The 19,669-nt window shown below is 44.5% G+C and overlaps 1 long non-coding RNA gene across 1 annotated transcript in view; it reads right to left on the reverse strand.

Annotated features, from left to right (window-relative positions):
* Positions 1-4,089: 4,089 nt before the first annotated feature.
* The window catches only part of LOC130357676 (uncharacterized), a 106,032-nt gene continuing 90,452 nt past the window's right edge, over positions 4,090-19,669 (reverse strand). Inside the window, exons 4-5 of the long non-coding RNA XR_008889219.1 lie at positions 4,540-4,698; positions 4,090-4,441 (exon numbers count right to left, since the gene is read on the reverse strand). This is a non-coding gene — a long non-coding RNA (uncharacterized LOC130357676). The remainder of the gene's footprint in view (positions 4,442-4,539; positions 4,699-19,669) is intronic.

Genomic DNA, 19,669 nt, shown 5'->3' on the forward strand with positions numbered 1-19,669 from the left:
TAGACGGTATAATACCCAGCAGTCCATTCCTAATAGTCTGTGAAATTTTGTGTTTAGTACACAGCTTTTTTGTGGTGCAGCATTCTTGTGTTCTGCTGGTGTTGTGCAAAAATACTTTTTTTTTAAGCGTACTGTACCGTGTTATTCTGCCCTCATAAGTGCATACCACATACCTACATCTAAGTAGTGTACTATTTTGTACCTGTTAATCTGTCAAGTGCCTACATACTGTGAAAGGACAGCCAAAAGTAATCACCGGCTGGTGTTTTACTCAAATAATTTTTTAAGCGTACTGTACCACATTTTTCTGCCCTCATAAGTGCATACTACATACCTACATCTAAGTAGTGTACTATTTTGTACCTGTTAATCTGTCAAGGGCCTAGATACTGTGAAAGGACAGCCAATAGTACACACCTGCTTCTATTCTAGACAAATACTGTTTTAAGCATAGTGAAGCGTATTGTGCTCCCCTCATATACGCAATAAGTATGTCAGGCAGAGTAGTGCCAGGAAGTGGACAGAGGAATGGCAGAGGCCTAAATTCATCAGGCACAGGCAGAAGTCGTAGCAGAGTAGGGGTGTGTGGCAGCCGGAGGTGCAGCGAGAGGTCTGAGTTCCCGGTGTCAGCTAGCAGTCGTATTTGCAACACCAAACCCCAGTCACCAAGGTGACGGGGTGTAAACCCCTATTAACTTATAATCCCCCTCCTATAGAATTATAGGTGTATTAAAACATTACTTTTATTATTGCTCATTAAAAGGTCCAAAGAGTGTATTAAAAACACCAGCAGAGTCCCTATGATATCAGTACAACTCTCTAAATCAGTAGTATTAGTATATTAAAGGGGTATTCCTGGCAAAACCTTTTTTTATATATCTCAACTGGCTCCGGAAAGTTAAACAGATGTGTAAATTACTTCTATTAAAAAATCTTAATCCTTCCAATAGTTATTAGCTTCTGAAGTTTTCTGTCTAACTGCTCAATGATGATGTCACGTCCTGGGACCTGTGCATGATGGGAGAATATCCCCATAGGAACTAAACAACAACTCAACTTCAGAAGCTAATAACTATTGGAAGGATTCAGATTTTTTAATAGAAGTAATTTACAAATCTGTTTAACTTTCCGGAGCCAGTTGATATGTAAAAAAAAGTTTTGGCCTGGAATACCCCTTTAACGTCTGCAGTACGTATTATTTGGGACAAATGCTATGTCTTGTGAATAAGCTAGAAGTTGTGTTGTGACCAGCAACCCAGCAGCTGTGATCGATTGGTTCACACAGTCATCCACTTCATCCCAAGTGACATACGACATCCCCAGTCAACAGTCGGTTGGTTCCTCAGAATCTACCCTCAGTTGGCATGGCCTTCATGCCGATGCCACCTCCAGGCTCTGTCATTGTGCTGCTCTATGGTCTCCTCATGCTAATGCTACCACCTCCAGGCTCTGTCATTGTGCTGCTCTATGGTCTCCTCATGCTAATGCTACCACCTCCACGCTCTGTCATTGTGCCACCATATAGTCTCCTCTTGTTGATGCTACCACCTCCAGGCTCCGTCATTGTGTCGCCATATGGTCTCCTCCTGCTGATGCTGCCCCCTCCAGGCTCTCTAATTGTGCTGCTCTATGGTCTCCTCATACTGATGCTGCCACCTCCAGGCTCTATCATTGTGCTGCTCTATGGTCTCCTCCTGCTGATGCTACCGCCTCCACGCTCTGTCATTGTGCCACCATATGGTCTCCTCTTGCTGATGCTGCCACTTCCAGGCTCTCTAATTGTGCTGCTCTATGGTCTCCTCATGCTGATGCTGCCACCTCCAGGCTCTCTAATTGTGCTGCTCCATGGTCTTCTCATGCTGATGCTACCACCTCCAGGCTCTCTCATTGTGCTGCCATGGATACTGAAAAACATAATTAAGGTGCTGGTCCCCAATTTCAGAAATTCCTTGCATTAGGGCCACTTTCAGGACTCCTGATGCCACCTCCAGTCTGTCTCATTCAGCCAATATATGGTCTCCTCATGCTTCAGCCAACTCCAGGTTGTGCCATTCAGCCACTAAATATTCTACTCATGCTTCAGCCAACTCCAGGCTGTGCCATTTAGCCACTATATGGTATCCTCATGCTTCAGCCACCTCCAGGCTGTGCCATTCAGACACTATATGGTCTCCGTATGCTGCCACAAACTCCAGGCAGTCATTCAGCCACTATATGGTATCCTCATACTGATGCTACCACCTCCAGGCACTGTCATTGTGCTGCCATGTCACTCATTGTACCTACATGCCGGGCCTAGGACACCAAAACTTGGGAGTTAAAATTTCTATTTAAAAATCTTAAATTTAAAAATCTTAAATTTCAATAGTTTCCTCATGCTTCAGCCAACTGCAGGCTGTGCCATTTAGCCACTATATAGTATCCTCATGCTTCTGCCAACTCCAGGATGTGCCATTCAGACACTATATGGTCTCCTCATGCTTCATCCAACTCCAGGCTGTGTCATTCAGCCAAAATATGGTTTACTGATGCTGCTGGGCCTGGGTATGAGCCTAAACATTTTTTATGGTAGCACTAGCTACCCTAAATCTTCAATTTAAATTTAATCCTTGTGATTGTGAAGCCCTAGTGTCTACTCATGCTGCTGCCAGCTCCAGGCTGTGTCATTCAGCCATTATATGGTCTCCTCATGCTGCCAACACCTCCACGCTGTGTAATTCAGTCACTGTATGGTCTCCTCATGCTGCCAACACCTCCACGCTGTGTCATTCAGCTACTATATGGTCTCCTCATACTGATGCCACTTCCAGGCTCTGTCATTGTTCCGCTCTGCGGCAGGGATTCTAAAAGCGATGCCGGTAATCTGCATGTCATTCTGTATAACAGTATTATTTCATTACCCCAGCACACTCCATAAAAAAGCAAAGTATTTTACACCCCTATTGAGGCTCTGTGTATTCCAGAAATAGCCATCTTTGATATAGATTTGATATAGATTTGCCGCAAATAACTTTTGATCAAACCAAATTTTTTCGCTCATCACTAGTATTATTGGTTGTCACGATGCCGGCTGGCAGGAGGTGGATCCTCTGTGCCAGAGAGGGATTGGCGTGGACCGTGCTAGTGGACCGGTTCTAAGTCACTACTAGTTTTCAACAGAGCCCGCCGCAAAGCGGGATGGTCTTGCTGCGGCGGTAGTGACCAGGTCGTATCCACTAGCAACGGCTCAACCTCTCTGACTGCTGAAGATAGGCGCGGTACAAGGGAGTAGACAGAAGCAAGGTCGGACGTAGCAGAAGGTCGGGGCAGGCAGCAAGGATCGTAGTCAGGGGCAACGGCAGGAGGTCTGGAACACAGGCTAGGAACATACAAGGAAACGCTTTCACTGGCACAATGGCAACAAGATCCGGCGAGGGAGTGCAGGGGAAGTGAGGTATAAATAGGGAGTGCACAGGTGAACACACTAATTAGAACCACTGCGCCAATCAGCGGCGCAGTGGCCCTTTAAATCGCAGAGACCCGGCGCGCGCGCGCCCTAGGGAGCGGGGCCGCGCGCGCCGGGACAGGACCGACGGAGAGCGAGTCAGGTACGGGAGCCGGGGTGCGCATCGCGAGCGGGCGCCACCCGCATCGCGAATCGCATCCCGGCTGGAGGCGGTATCGCAGCGCACCGGGTCAGTGGATCTGACCGGAGCGCTGCAGTAGCGAGAGTGTAGCGAGCGCTCCGGGGAGGAGCGGGGACCCGGAGCGCTCGGCGTAACATTGGTTATATTTATGCATGTATATTGGTAGCCTGTATTTGATCTTGTGTATGCCTGACCTTGCCTCTTCGATAAGTGTTTCTTTGTTCCACTCCTTTAATCCTATTTTTCCCTTTGAGTTGGTGGTGTGGTTTACCTATTTAATGGGACTAGGAATGATAAGCGTGACTAGCAGTACGGACAAATGAAACAAAACTTACTTTCTGAATTCAGATTTTTTGAATGTTATCAAAATACAATTTATTAAGAAACAGCATAATATACAGTATTTAAAACCATTTCCTGTGTGAATGAGGCCTTAATACCCCCCTCCCCCCGCCAATAACCCAGATCAGTCAGTAACTGATGTATTATACATAGTGTAAATCAGTAAATGAATAAAATGTATTACATGACTATGGAAGCCTCTGATGTGCCCATTACAAAACCCTTGTGGATACAGTGTAATATACAGTTTATTTTACACAAGGGATATGTAATCTTCTATAGACCAAATACACACATAATACTTTGTGACGTAAATATTGCTGTGCTATTTTATGTTGGTTACGTCAGTCACATCTTCCTGACAGACCATGAAATCTGTGGGAAAACTAAGAGCAAAGAGCAGTTCAGAGTCTTTTTCAGCTTGGCACCTCCTTTAGTGCTTGCCAGCATTCCTGCGGTAGTCCCATGAGAGCCTGCATCCAAAAATATATAGAGAGATTTTATAACCTTATACATATAATATATGTCACAACACAATATGCATTAGGAAATTAAAGAAGAAGGCTTTTACCTATGTAAATGTAATGAGAATATCTGTAAAGGTCACTGCTTTCTGCTCTCTTGTCTGTATCATTGGGTGTAGAACAGACTGTCCACCATGAATCATATGTCTACTCCAGAGCACAGAGTCCACAAGGTCAGAACTTTCCCTGGGAATCATATTTTTGACCTATCCAGTATAAAGATAGAAGATAACCAGTCGCATGCTGTGGTGTGAAATGTACCAGGGGGCATATTATACACTATTGGGTAGTACAATAAATTTGGCAATACATAGATTAACCCCTTAAGGACGCAGGACGTAAATGTACGTCCTGGTGAGGTGGTACTTAACGCACCAGGACGTACATTTACATCCTAAGCATAACCGCGGGCATCGGAGCGATGCCCGTGTCATGCGCGGCTGATCCTGGCTGCTAATCGCAGCCAGGGACCCGCCGGCAATGGCCGACGCCCGCGATCTCGCGGGCGTCCGCCATTAACCCCTCAGGTGCCGGGATCAATACAGATCCCGGCATCTGCGGCGGTTCGTGATTTAAATGAACGATCGGATCGCCCGCAGCGCTGCTGCGGGGATCCGATCATTCATAACGCCGCACGGAGGTCCCCTCTCCTTCCTCCGTGCGGCTCCCGGCGTCTCCTGCTCTGGTCTGTGATCGAGCAGACCAGAGCAGGAGATGACCGATAATACTGATCTGTTCTATGTCCTATACATAGAACAGATCAGTATTAGCAATCATGGTATTGCTATGAATAGTCCCCTATGGGGACTATTCAAGTGTAAAAAAAAATGTAAAAAAAATGTAAAAGTAAAAGTAAAAAAAAAGTGAAAAATCCCCTCCCCCAATAAAAAAGTAAAACGTCAGTTTTTTCCTATTTTACCCCCAAAAAGCGTAAAAAACATTTTTTATAGACATATTTGGTATCGCCGCGTGCGTAAATGTCCGAACTATTAAAATAAAATGTTAATGATCCCGTACAGTGAACGGCGTGAACGAAAAAAAATAAAAAAAGTCCAAAATTCCTACTTTTTTAATACATTTTATTAAAAAAAAAATATAAAAAATGTATTAAAAGTTTTTTATATGCAAATGTGGTATAAAAAAAAAGTACAGATCATGGCGCAAAAAATGAGCCCCCATACCGCCACTTATACGGAAAAATAAAAAAGTTAGAGGTCATCAAAATAAAGGGATTATAAACGTACTAATTTGGTTAAAAAGTTTGTGATTTTTTTTAAGCGCAACAATAATATAAAAGTATATAATAATGGGTATCATTTTAATTGTATTGACCCTCAGAATAAAGAACACACGTCACTTTTACCATAAATTGTACAGCGTGAAAACAAAACCTTCCAAAATTAGCAAAATTGCGTTTTTCGTTTTAATTTCCCCACAAAAATAGTGTTTTTTGGTTGCGCCATACATTTTATGATATAATGAGTTATGTCATTACAAAGGACAACTGGTCGCGCAAAAAAACAGCCCTCATACTAGTCTGTGGATGAAAATATAAAAGAGTTATGATTTTTAGAAGGCGAGGAGGAAAAAATGAAAACGTAAAAATTAAATTGTCTGAGTCCTTAAGGCCAAAATGGGCTGAGTCCTTAAGGGGTTAAAGAGGTTCTCTCTGCTGGTCAGTGTTTGGAACAAACTGTTCGGAATGCTGGAGCCGGCGCCGGGAACTTGGGATGTCATATCCCCATCCCCTCATGATGTCACGCCCCGCCCCTCAATACAACTCTATGGGAGGGGGCGTGACAGCCACCACGCCCCCTCCCATAGACTAGCATTGAGGGGCGGGGATATGACGTCATGAGCTCCCAGCGCCGGCTCCAGTGTTCGGAACAGTTTGTTCCAAATGCTGGCCAGCAGAGTACCCTTTTTATATGCCTCACTATATACAGATGTGGACGCAAATGTATTAATTCTTATTGTTAAAGACAAAAGAACCCACAATGCTCCCTAGAATTACTTTAACTGACAAAAATAATAATAAATAAAAATGTACTGAAAATGAATGATGGAAATCAGACATTGCTTTTGAATTGGGGTTCAATAGAATCATTAAAAAAATGTAAAAATAATGAAACTGGCCTGGACAAAAATAATGGTCCCCTGAACCTAATATTCTGTTGCACAACCTTTTGAGGCAGTCACTGCAGTCACATGATTTCTGGAAGTCTCAATGAGCCGTCTGCACTTGTCTCCAGGTATCTTGGCCCACTCCTCATAAGATCCTGCTCCAGCTGTCTCAGGTGTAAAGGTGTCTTCTCCAGACTGCAGGTATCTTGGCCCACTCCTCATAAGATCCTGCTCCAGCTGTCTCAGGTGTAAAGGTGTCTTCTCCAGACTGCATGTTTCACCTCCTTCCACAGATATTCAATCGGATTCAAATCAGGGTTCATAAAAGGCCACTTCAGAAGTGTCCAATTATTTGCTCTTAGCCATTCCTGGGTGTTATTAGCTTTTTTGGGTGATTAATCTGTTGAAGGACCCATGACCTGCCACTGAATCCTATTGAACATCTGTGGAAGGAGCTGAAACATGCAGTCTGGAGAAGACATCTGAGACAGCTGGAGCAGGATCTTATGAGGGCCAAGATACCTGGAGATAAGTGCAGATGTCTCATTGAGAGTTACACAAATCACTGGATTGCAGTATTTAGTATCAGTGTGTAACAAGCACCCTAATTTTAACCCCTTAAGGACGGAGCCCATTTTCACCTCTAGGACGAAGCCCTTTTTTGCAAATCTGACCACTGTCACTTTAAACATTAATAACTCTGGAATGCTTTTAGTTATCATTCTGATTCTGAGACTGTTTTTTTGTGACATATTCTACTTTAACATAGTGGTAAATTTTTGTGGTATCTGCATTTTTCTAACTTTGAAGCTCTCTGCTTGTAAGGAAAATGGATATTCCCAAAAATTTTTTTTTGGATTCACATATACAATATGTCTACTTTATGTTTGCATCATAAAATTGACGAGTTTTTACTTTTGGAAGACACCAGAGGGCTTCAAAGTTCAGCAGCAATTTTCCAATTTTTCACAAAATTTTCAAACTCGCAATTTTTCAGGGACCAGTTCAGGTTTGAAGTGGATTTGAAGGGTCTTCATATTAGAAATACCCCATAAATGACCCCATTATAAAAACTGCACCCCCCAAAGTATTCAAAATGACTTTCAGTAAATGTTTTAACCCTTTAGGTGTTTCACAGGAAAAGCAGCAAAGTGAAGGAGAAAATTCAAAATCTTCATTTTTTACACTCGCATGTTCTTGTAGACCCAATTTTTGAATTTTTACAAGGGGTAAAAGGAGAAAATGTATACTTATATTTGTAGCCCAATTTCTCTCGAGTAAGCACATACCTCATATGTCTATGTAAAGTGTTCGGCGGGCGCAGTAGAGGGCTCAGAAGCGAAGGAGCGACAAGGGGATTTTAGAGAGTACGTTTTTCTGAAATGGTTTTTGGGGGGCATGTCACCTTTAGGAAGCCCCTATGGTGCCAGAACAGCAAAAAAAAAACACATGGCATACCATTTTGGAAACTAGACCCCTTGAGGAACATAACAAGGAATAAAGTGAGCCTTAATACCCCACAGATGTTTCACGACTTTTGCATATGCAAAAAAAAAAAAAAAAATTTCACTAAAATGTTGGTTTTCCCCCAAATTTCACATTTTTAAATGGTTAATACCAGAAAAGACCCCCCAAAATTTGTAACCCCATCTCTTCTGAGTATGGAGGTACCCCATAAGTGGACTTGAAGTGCACTGCGGACGAACTACAATGCTCAGAAGAGAAGGAGTCATATTTGGCTTTTTGAGAGCACATTTTGCTCGGGGGGCATGTTGCATTTAGGAAGCCCCTATGGTGCCAGAACAGCAAAAAAAAAACACATGTCATACCATTTTGGAAACTAGACCCCTTGAGGAACGTAACAAGGGATAAAGTGAGCCTTAATACCCCACAGGTGTTTCACTACTTTTGCATATGTAAAAAAAAAAAAATAATAAATTTCACTAAAATGTGGGTTTCCCCCCAAATTTCACATTTTTGCAAGGGTTAATAGCAGAAAAGACCCCCCAAAATTTGTAACCCCATCTCTTCTGAGTATGGAGGTACCCCATAAGTGGACCTGAAGTGCACTACGGGCGAACTACAATGCTCAGAAGGGAAGGCGTCATATTTGGCTTTTTGAGAGCAAATTTTGCTCGGGGGGCATGTCGCATTTAGGAAGCCCCTATGGTGCCAGAACAGCAAAATAACCCCCACATGGCATACCATTTTGGAAACTAGACCCCTCACAGAATATAATGAGGGGTACAGTGAGCATTTACCCCCCCCACTGGTGTATGACAGATCTTTGGAACAGTGGGCTGTGCAAAATTTTTCATTTTCACGGACCACTGTTCCAAAGATCCGTCAGACACCTGTGGGGTGTAAATTCTCACTGCACCCCTTATTACAATCTGTGAGGGGTGTAGTTTTCAAAATGGGGTCACATGTGGGTGTGTTTTTTTTTTTTTGCGTTTGTCAGAACCGCTGTAACAATCAGCCACCTCTGTGCAAATCACCTCAAATGTACATGGCGCACTCTCCCTTCTGGGCCTTGTTGTGCGCCCCCAGAGCACTTTGCGCCCACATATGGGGTATCTCCGTACTCGGGAGAAATTGTGTTACAAATTTTGGGGGGCGTTTTTCCCTTTTACCTCTTGTGAAAATGAAAAGTATAGGGCAACACAAGCATGTTAGTGTAAAAATTTTTATTTTTTTACACTAACATGCTGGTGTAGACCCCAACTGTTCCTTTTCATAAGGGGTAAAATGAGAAAAAGCCCCCCAAAATTTGTTAGGCAATTTCTTCCGAGTACAGCGATACCCCATATGTGACCCTATTCTGTTCCCTTGAAATACGACAGGGCTCCAAAGTAAGAGAGCGCCATGCGCATTTGAGGCCTGAATTAGGGACTTGCATAGGGGTGGACATAGGGGTATTCTATGCCAGTGATACCCAAACAGGGTGCCTCCAGCTGTTGCTAAACTCCCAGGATGCTTGGACAGTCAATTGCTGTCCAGAAATGCTGGGAGTTTTTGTTTTGCAACAGCTGGAGGCTCCATCTTAGAAACACTGCCATACAATACGTTTTTCATTTTTATTGGAGAAGGGGGGTGGGGGGGGGGCAGTGTACGTGTGTATATGTAGTGTTTTACTCTTTATGTTATGTTAGTATAGTGTAGTGTTTTTAGGTTACATTCACACTGGCGGCAGATTACACTGAGTCTCCCACTAGGAGTTTGAGCTGCGGCGGAAAATTTGCCGCAGCTCAAATTTGCAGCGGGGAACTCACTGTAATCTGCCGCCAGTGTGAATGTAGCCTGTACATTCACACGGGAGGGGGGTCAAAACTACAACTCCCAGCATGCACTGACAGACCATGCATGCTGGGAGTTGTAGTTTTGCAACAGCTGGAGGCACACTGGCTGGAAAACCTTGAGTTAGGTTCTATGACCTAACTCAGTATTTTCCAACCAGTGTGCCTCCAGCTGTTGCAAAAGTGCAACTCCCAGCATGTACTGATTGCGGTAGGGCATGCTGGGAGATGTAGCTATGCAATGGCTGGAGGCACGCAAGTACAACTCCCAGCATGCCAAGACAGCCTTATGCTGTTCCTGAATGCTGGGAGTTGTAGTTTTGCAAGAATTAGAGGGGTTCAAGTTGTAAATCACTGTCCAGTGGTCTCAAAACTGTGGCCCTCCAGATGTTGCAAAACTACAACTCTCAGCATGCCCAGACAGAAAACTGCTGTCTGTGCATGCTGAGAGTTGTAGTTTTGCAACATATGGAGGGCTACAGTTTGAGACCACTTAGTGATCTACAACCTGAACCCCTCTAAATATTGCAAAACTACAAGTCCCAGCATGCCCACACAGCAAACAGCTGTCTGGGCATGCTGGGAGTTGTAGTTTTGCAACATCTGGAGGGCCACGGTTTAGAGACCACTGTGGCCCTCCGGATGTTGCTAGGCAACAACTCACCTAGCAGGACCCGGAAGCCGCCGCCGCCGCACGTGGGGGATCCCCGCATGGAGGATCGCGATCCGGGATCCAGGTAGGGACCTTCGGCGCCGACCCTCCCTGGACGGTTCCCCCGTTTTGCCCGGACACCGATAGGTGGGCAAAGCGGGGGAACCGAACTTTAACCCCTTTCTCCCCCGGTCTGCTATCGGTCGGTCGCTCGGCCGACCAATAGCAGGGATAGGAGGGGTGTCTCGGACACCTACGATCCCTCTTATTTTCCGGGTCACCGGGTCACCAGTGACCCGTATGACCCGGAATCGCGCAGATCGCAGGTCTGAATTGACCTGCGATTTGCGCACATCGCGGTCATGGGGGGGTCTCAGGACCCCCCTCGGCGATGTGCCGGGATGCCTGCTGTTAGATAACAGCAGTCATCCCGGTCCGATCACCGCTCCCGGCGACGCGGCGCTCCCGGAACCCCGCGATGTACGTCGCCGCGCGCCAAGTGACACTTCGCGGCGCCCTACATGTACGTCACTCGTCGTGAAGGGGTTAACAGGGAAATTTAAGTACAAAAAAAAAAAATCAATGGAAAATAAATGACTTGGAAGCTCTGAACTTAAAGGGATACTCCACCCCTATACATCTTAAATTATATTGAAAGCGTTATGATTTTTAAAAGATAAGGAGGAAAAAAAACGAAAATGCAAAAACAGAAAAACGCTGAGTCCTTAAGGGGTTAAAGAAAGAATACCAACTACTTTGTCTTTACTTTTTACTAGAGCACAGTGACTTTTTAGCTTTTTAATAGTGGGGTGGGAATGAGGAGTTGGCACTGCCTGTTTATGTACCTAGATTTCATGTCTAGACATAAACAGGGTGTATTAAAAGTTTCTCTAAATCAGGAATTGTGAGCCTATACATTAAGCAATACACAAAGGCCGTAGGAGTATGGAGGGCAGGTGAAGGTGCAGGCACTGCTGGGCTCATGAGTGCACTGTATTGACTACATAAGTCTGCTTAAGGGTACGTTCACACATACAGGATCCTGCGCAGATTTGATGCACATGATTTGTAACTGCAGATTAGAAGATGTGCTCAGTCATTTAGTTTACATTGAAATCTGCAGCAGAAAATCCTGCGCATCAAATATGTGTGAACGTACCCTAAAGGGGAAACGCGGCAGAAATCTTTTTAAGTTCCCCTGTGCACAGGCTGAAAAACTAAAAAAAAACTCACTTTCCTATTTTCCCCCATTGCTCCAGTATCGGAATCCCGTATCCTCCTTTAATTTCTTTTACTGTCATATTAAAGGGGTACTCCGGTGGAAAACATTTTTTTAATTTAATTTTAATTTAATTATTATTATTTTTTTTTATTATTAACTGGTGCCAGAAAGTTAAACAGATTTGTAAATGACTTCTATTTAAAAATCTTAACCCTTCCAGTACTTATCCACTGCTGTATGCTCCACAGGAAGTTATTTTCTTTTTGAATTTATTTTCTGTCTGACCACAGTGCTCTCTGCTGACACCTCTGTCCATGTCAGGAACTGTTCAGAGTAGGAGCAAATCCCCATATCAAACCTCTCCTGCTCTGGATAGTTCCTGACATGGACAGAGGTGTCAGCAGAGAGCACTGTGTTCAAACAGAAAACTAATTCAAAAAGGAAAAGAACTTCCTCTGTAGTATACAGCCGATGATAAGTACTGGAAGGATTAAGATTTTTTGATAGAAGTAATTTACAAATCTTTTTAACTTTCTGGCACCAGTTGATTTAAATAAAAAATAGTTTTCTACCACTCCCCTTTAACCCCTTAAGGACCAGGCCCATTTTGGCCTTAAGGACTAGGCCAATTTTATTTTTGCAATTTCGTTTTTTCCCCTTGCCTTCTAAAAATCATAACTCTTTTAAATTGTCATACAAAGACCCATGTGAGGGCTTGTTTTTTGCGTCATCAATTTTACTTTGTAATGACATCACTCATTTTACCATAAAATGTACGGTGCAACAAAAAAAACATTATTTATGTGAGGAAATTGAAAAAAATGTTTACGCTGTTCACCATATGGTATAATTAACATTATATTTTGATAGTTCGGACATTTACACACGCGGAAATACCAAATATGTTTATAAAAGTATTTATTTTTTACACTTTTTGGGGGTAAAATGGGAAAAAGGGACGATTTACATTTTTATTGTGGGAGGGGATTTTTTAATTTTTTTTCCTTTTAAAAAAAAAACTTTTTATGTTCATAGAGGGGACTATTTATAGCAATCTGTTGATATCTAATACTGTTCAGTGCTAAGCATTGGACATAGAACTGATCAGTATTATTGGCGATCTTCTGCTCTGGTCTGCTCAATCTCAGACCAGAGCAGAAGATCCCTGGAGATGGCTGGAGGCTGGCACAGATGACGTGATCTGTATTGATCATGGCATCTGAGGGGTTAATGGCTAACATCAGCACAATCACTGATGTTCGCCATTACCGGCGGGTCACTGGCTGCTGATCGCAGTCGAGACCTGCCATGCATGACACGGGGACCGGTCTGGTGCTCGCGGTCATTACGGAGTGTAAATGTACATCATGATGCGTTAAGTACCACGGCACCAAGATGTACATTTACGTCCATTGTTGTTAAGGGGTTAAACTAATAACATCATATTTTTTGCTATAATTTTCCACACAAACAGACCTCTATTAAAGAAGCATTCCTGGATTTTTTTTCTTTACTTCTGTAATGCATCATGGGTTATTATTGCAGAGTCATGTGGAGGTTTTCATGTTTTCTTACCTCTTTTTGCTGATGTGGCAGGCATGGGATAGGCCCCATTTTAGTTTACAGATGCAGAATGATGTGGGTTCTGTAGTGCAGCATACATTTCCTATGAATCCTCTGGACCTATTGCAGCTGATCATCTCATCAGACTACTAGTGCTGGAGATTACCCGGGTGATCTCATTAGACTCAAAAGTGGGTTGGTATATTTCCATGAGGAGAAAGTGATTTGACCTATAATCAGTATGGAGCCTTGTGGTGAGCGCTTCAATCTTGCCTTTGCTAGGAAGCAACACACTGCCCCAATTGCTAGTCTACTGACAGTCGGTCACCCCTAGAAGTGATCCAATGGACACTAACAGCTCTGCGATATGTATGGGACATCCTGCAGCCACTTTTCCACTAGTTTAGTTCCAGTTTCCACTAGATTTAAACACTTTCTTGGCATGCCTGGTCACTAGATTTATCAGCAAGCATGCATTTATGGGATCAGCTGAGATGACAGCTTTGGCATCCTACAAGTGTGCAGGATCTACAGGCTCAACTGCAACATCTGTGGGAAAATGTAGGGCAGGATGCCATATAAAACCTGGATACCTCCATGCCCAACCATATCTCATCTTGTATCCAGGCCAGAGGCGCCGAACAGGGTACTTGAGCCTCCTTACAGTTTTACAGTTTTCCTCAATAAACTTATCCATTCACTCCAATAATGTAACCACTTACATATATCATCATTACATTTACACATAGAAGGTTTCATTTAATTCCAACACCTAATCTTGGTGCATTATTTTTATGTTAGAGTGTAGAATCCTATTATTTCTGGAATAGGCTGCAGTGGGACATATACACTGCTCAAACAAATAAATGGAACACTAAGATAACACATCCTAGATCTGAATGAATGAATTAATCGTATGAAATACTTTTGTCTTTACATAGCTGAATGTGCTGACAACAAAATCACACAAAAATTATCAATGGAAATCAAATTTGTCAACCCATGGAGATCTGGATATGGAGTCACACTCAAGATCAAAGGGGAAAGCCACACTACAGGCTGATCCAACTTTAATGTAATGTCCTTAAAACAAGTCAAAATGAGGCTCAGTAGTGTGTGGCCTCCACGTGCCTGTATGACCTCCCTACAATGCCTGGGCATGCTCCTGATGAGGTGGTGGATGGTCTCCTGAGGGATGTACTCTAGGACCTGGACTAAAGCATCCGCCAACTCCTGGACAGTCTGTGGTGCAACGTGGCATTGGTGGATGGAGCAAGACTTGATGTCCCAGATGTCCTCAATCGGAGTCAGGTCTGGGGAACGGGTGGGCCAGTCCATAGCATCAATGCCTTTCTCTTGCAGGAATTGCTGACACACTCCAGCCCCATGAGGTCTAGCATTGTCTTGCATTAGGAGGAACCCAGGGCCAACCGCACCAGCATATGGTCTCACAAGGGGTTTGAGGTTCTCATCTCGGTACCTAATGGCAGTCAGGCTACCTCTGGCAAGCACATGGAGGGCTGTGCGGCCCCCAAAGAAATGCCACCCCACACCATTACTGACCCACCGCCAAACCGATCATGCTGGAGGATGTTGCAGGCAGCAGAACATTCTCCATGGTGTCTGTCACGTGCTCAGTGTGAACCTGCTTTCATCTGTGAAAAGCCCCGGGGCGCCAGTGGTGCATTTGCCAATCTTGGGGTTCTCTGGCAAATGCCAAACATCCTGCACGGTGTTGGGCTGTAAGCACAACCCCCACCTGTGGATGTAGGTCCCTCATACCGCCCTCATGGAGTCTGTTTCTGACCGTTTGGGTGGACACATGCACAGTGGACACATGCTGGAGGTCATTTTGCAAGGCTCTGGCAGTGCTCCTCCTGCTCCTCCTTGCACAAAGGCGGAGGTAGTGGTCCTGCTGCTGGGTTGTTGCCCTCCTATGGCCTCCTCCACATCTCCAGATGTGCTGGTCTGTCTCCTGGTAGCGCCTGGTATGCTCTGGACACTACACTGACAGACACAGCAAACCTTCTTGCCAAAGCTTGCATTGATGTGCCATCCTGGATGAGCTGCACTACCTGAGCCACTTGTGTGGGTTGTAGACTCCGTCTCATGCTTCCACTAGAGTGAAAGCACTGCCAGCTTTTAAAAGTGACCAAAACATCAGCCAGGAAGCATAGGAACTAAGAAGTGGCCTGTGGTCACCACCTGCAGAACCACTCCTTTATTGGGGGTGTCTTGCTAATTGCCTATAATTTCCACCTGTTGTGTGTACCATTTGCACAACAGCATGTGAAATTGATTGTCAATCAGTGTGATTGGCTAGTCTGTTAAAGTGAGTGCCATTTTACATAGTGGCTCCCTTTTTTGACCAATCAGAATATCCTTATAAGTCACATGATCTTTGTGAGATAACCCCCTTACACAGGAGGTTTTTCATGTTCTAATGTAAAATCACTGAAAATACATTTACAAAAATCTAATGTTCACAATCCGTCAGAAAGGATAACTATTATAATCTAATCTGAAAGATTGGATGAATGGCGTCATGTCATGTATGTAAGTAGCACCCCAGGCTTCAGCATCATTGAGCTCAGTGAAAACATTGTTTCCATTGTTTGCTATATCCTCCTGATCTCCCAGTAAACAATTGGTTTGAATTAATGTTGTGAACAAAGATAATGCACAAATAGTATGTTGGCTGCCGTTCCAGGAGGGGCACTGTCTGCACACGTGTCATGTTACAGACTGTTCAGTGATGTCACCTTTCTGTTCCTGTCACTTCTTCGATGTTTCTTCTAAGGAATAGAGATCCTTTGTCTTTGCCAAAGGCTCCATACTAGTAATCCTACTGCACACATTCACAATCCTGTCACCTGTTTGCTTTACAATAGAAAAAAAAGGCACACTGCGAGAACGAAACTGCACCTCACCTCATAACACCAGGATGTTTTCTTGGAAATCAGGTTAATGGAAATGTAAGGTTTCAAGCCATAGGACAAATAAAGGCTAAACACAAAAATAATATTTTTCTAGGTGTTTTTTCATCTTTGGAATCATACTCATATTAGGACTTCATGGAACTTATGGCTCTTAGATGGTCGAAATGTTAGCAGATGTCTCACACTTTTGATATCAATGACAAGTCTTCCTATTTGTGGTCACCCTAAATTTATATGTTGCTACCTTATGATGAATAGATTATTTCATATTGAGTTGTTGGTTATTGATGGTTTAGACACATGGACCAGGTGGCACTGCATATGCAACAGTATAGTGCCTCCTGGAGGTACTGTATTCTCCCCCAAAAAACAATGTCACTATCAGAGAATTGCTCAATTTACCATGATTATACTGTAAAAAGGGCCATCTTACCATGATTTTCCCTAAACACACGCCAAAAGATGCAACAGTGCACTAATAAAACATGTGTGTACATACGCTAAGCCCAAAGGCTATGTTACAATTCCCTGGCACCTGTAAGGGTGCATTCACAACACGATTTCTCTATACAGCTGCCCGATCCACACCGCATCTCATTGTCAGATAGTGACTACGGTCAGCTCATTTTTGCACTGCATTAGTTATACTGCTGGTGTAATGAAGAAAATTGTGTCCCTGTAGCAGAATGTGACCCTCAGCACAGGGACACCCTTTTCTGATGTACAGCGGTCTCCCTCTCACTCCCTAACCCTGATCCTAACCCCTATCCTCTAATCCTAACCCCTAATCCTAGCCCCTAATCCTAACCCTTATCCCTAATCCTAACCCTAATCCTGACCCCTAACCCTAATCACAACCCCTAATCCTAACCCCTATCTGCGATCAGCGCTGAGAAAGGCTGAGAGAGCTGAGCTCAGGTTACATTTGGCTACCGGTCACAGTTTTTTTTTCACTTCACTGGACATAACCACTGCATACCATGGTTTTCAGACCAGCAACAAAACCGGATACAATGCAAAAATTAGACGACCGAAGTCACTATCATTTAAATGAATGAGATGCAGCGGTCGGTTTTAAAATTTTCTCACTGTCACCTGCAGCTGTATGAGGAAATTATGGTGTGAATGAAGCCTAACACTATTCACTGTCTGGCTGTCCATGTCCAAAGAGAAGAAAAATCACTTTGTCCTTCTGCCTGACTGGGTATTTGCTACTGAGCAATGGGAATCCTAGGTCTAACTTATCTACACTGCAGTTCCGCTTTAACCCCTTGCTGCAAAACATCATTTCTAAACGGCGCTGTGGTATGGGAGGGTAATGAAGCAAGCTCAGGAGCTGAGCTCGCATCATACTCGCTTGGTCCCTGGGCAAAAATGAAAAATGGGCCCCCAGATTGCGTGACCAAAGATCACTATGTTGCGCCCCCTGAATCGTGCTGCATCTCAGCTAATGAGATTGCGCTGCAAACCACAAATGGCTGTGACTACATCATGTGAAACGTAGTAATTCCATCTGTGATAGCCTGGGGGGTGTAGGGTATGGGGAGTGTAAGGCTCCGTCTCCCACAGAGAGTCCAGCTTATGCGACCGAAGAAACTTTCGGAGCCAGACTCTATCCCCAAGTTGCAGTAGTTGAGCGGATGCATGCGGGTTGTAGTCCTTTTGCTGTCTGTACTGAGCCTCGCCCATTTTCTTCTGTACAATATCTTTGGCTTCTTCAATCCTTCTTTGATGCTCCGAGACCCAATCTTGAGAGGCCTGAGGAGAGTTGTTGAAAGGTGCTTGCAAGCCGAAGGCTCTATCTTTAGGCAGTTGACCGTGTCGGCCCATCATCAAGAAGAAGGGAGTGTACCCGGTGGAACAGTGGACAGTATTATTGTAGATTTCCAACAGGGTTCAGGTGCAGTCACCTGATAAGTGCAGCTTTCACGAAGAATGTCACGTTATGATTGAGGTATATACATGTAAATGTGCGTGCAAGGATCAGCAGTCCACCTGCACTAAGAGTCTATACTTTCACAGCTAGCACAGTTTAGCCGGGCACACACTTACGAATCTGCTACCTCTAGGAGTCTCTTGGTCTAAAGACCAGACTCCAAAGCTTAATTGCGTTACAACTGGAACAGTCTTAGCATAGTCCTGCTAGGCACATTTGTTGAACTTGTTGCAGAACAGTCTGTGAAGACAAAACAAAAGAACTTTCAAAGCAGAATAAGTGTCAGCTTCAAATAAAAATCTGGCGATGTCGTCCTGCTCCTCGCCTAGAGCCTCTACCCCTCTCAGGATCACGAGCAGGCAAAGAGTTAATGTGGCTCTCCCACAACACATTGGTCAGGGTAGAATGTGACACTGAAGGATTGAGGTTAACAGTTGGTGCTGGTTGGTTCGGCCCCACCTGCTCATCAGGCGTGGGCCGTAGCACATTTGTTGGTACCTGGAGGGCAGACCAAAGCTCCTTGTCGGGAGTAGGCGCAGGTACTTCCATTGGTATCCATGGTCGAGGCCAAACCTCCTGCACAGGAGTAGGCCAGGGTACTTTGTTGTAGACAGTAGGAATTGGTTGCTGTTGACGAGGCTCCTCCTCCTTGGGTACATTGGTGGAGGCATCAGGAGCAGGCCACTTCGGCCTCAGCTGGAAGGGGTCCGCTTCCCAATCATTTGAAGGAAAATACCTGAAGGGCAACTGGGTTGGAGCTGCTGGCCTGGTGACTGCGGCTGCCCACCCTCCTCGCAGGCCCCGGACGGAGGTGTATTCCACTATCTCACCCACCTCCAGGGAATGGAACTTCTTGTGTAGATATGACCTCTGTACAGTTCGCTGGTTTACGAGGATGGTATAGCCGGCGTGGCAATCAAGGAGGGTACCATAACCTCTGACCTTGTCGAACTTGGCCACTGTTGCTCTGCGACGTTCCAAGGGCTCCTCCCCTTCTTGGGGATGATCCCATCTGTGAATAAAGAGTGCCTCCATCTCCTTGGTGTTCTCCTGATAGCAGATCCTCTCCTCAAGAGGCAGATGTACATGTTTGGGGGCGTAAAATTCTCTGTGACGGGCCTTTAATTTTTCCATCAGGTCTGCTATTTTGGCCTCCTGGTGGGCCCTTTCTTTCTGTGCCTTAGGAACTGATGATAGGGGCTTCCCAGGCAGAGGTTGAAGCACATCATGCATATATTGGATAAAGTCAGGTTCATCCCCAAAGACCCATGGGGGCAATTTTAGTGAGCACGGTCATGCATTTTGCAGGGCAGATAAGGGTATCTCTGGCTCAGGGCTGGTGGAGGAAGAGAAGGCAGCCTTAGATGGTGTACTTACTGAGGATTCCTCCGTTGGGATCTCAGCTCACGAACCCCAGGTGCGGTGGTGAGGGGACAATCTCACCG

Source organism: Hyla sarda, chromosome 2, assembly GCF_029499605.1.
Source record: "Hyla sarda isolate aHylSar1 chromosome 2, aHylSar1.hap1, whole genome shotgun sequence".
Taxonomy (NCBI): Eukaryota; Metazoa; Chordata; class Amphibia; order Anura; family Hylidae; genus Hyla; species Hyla sarda.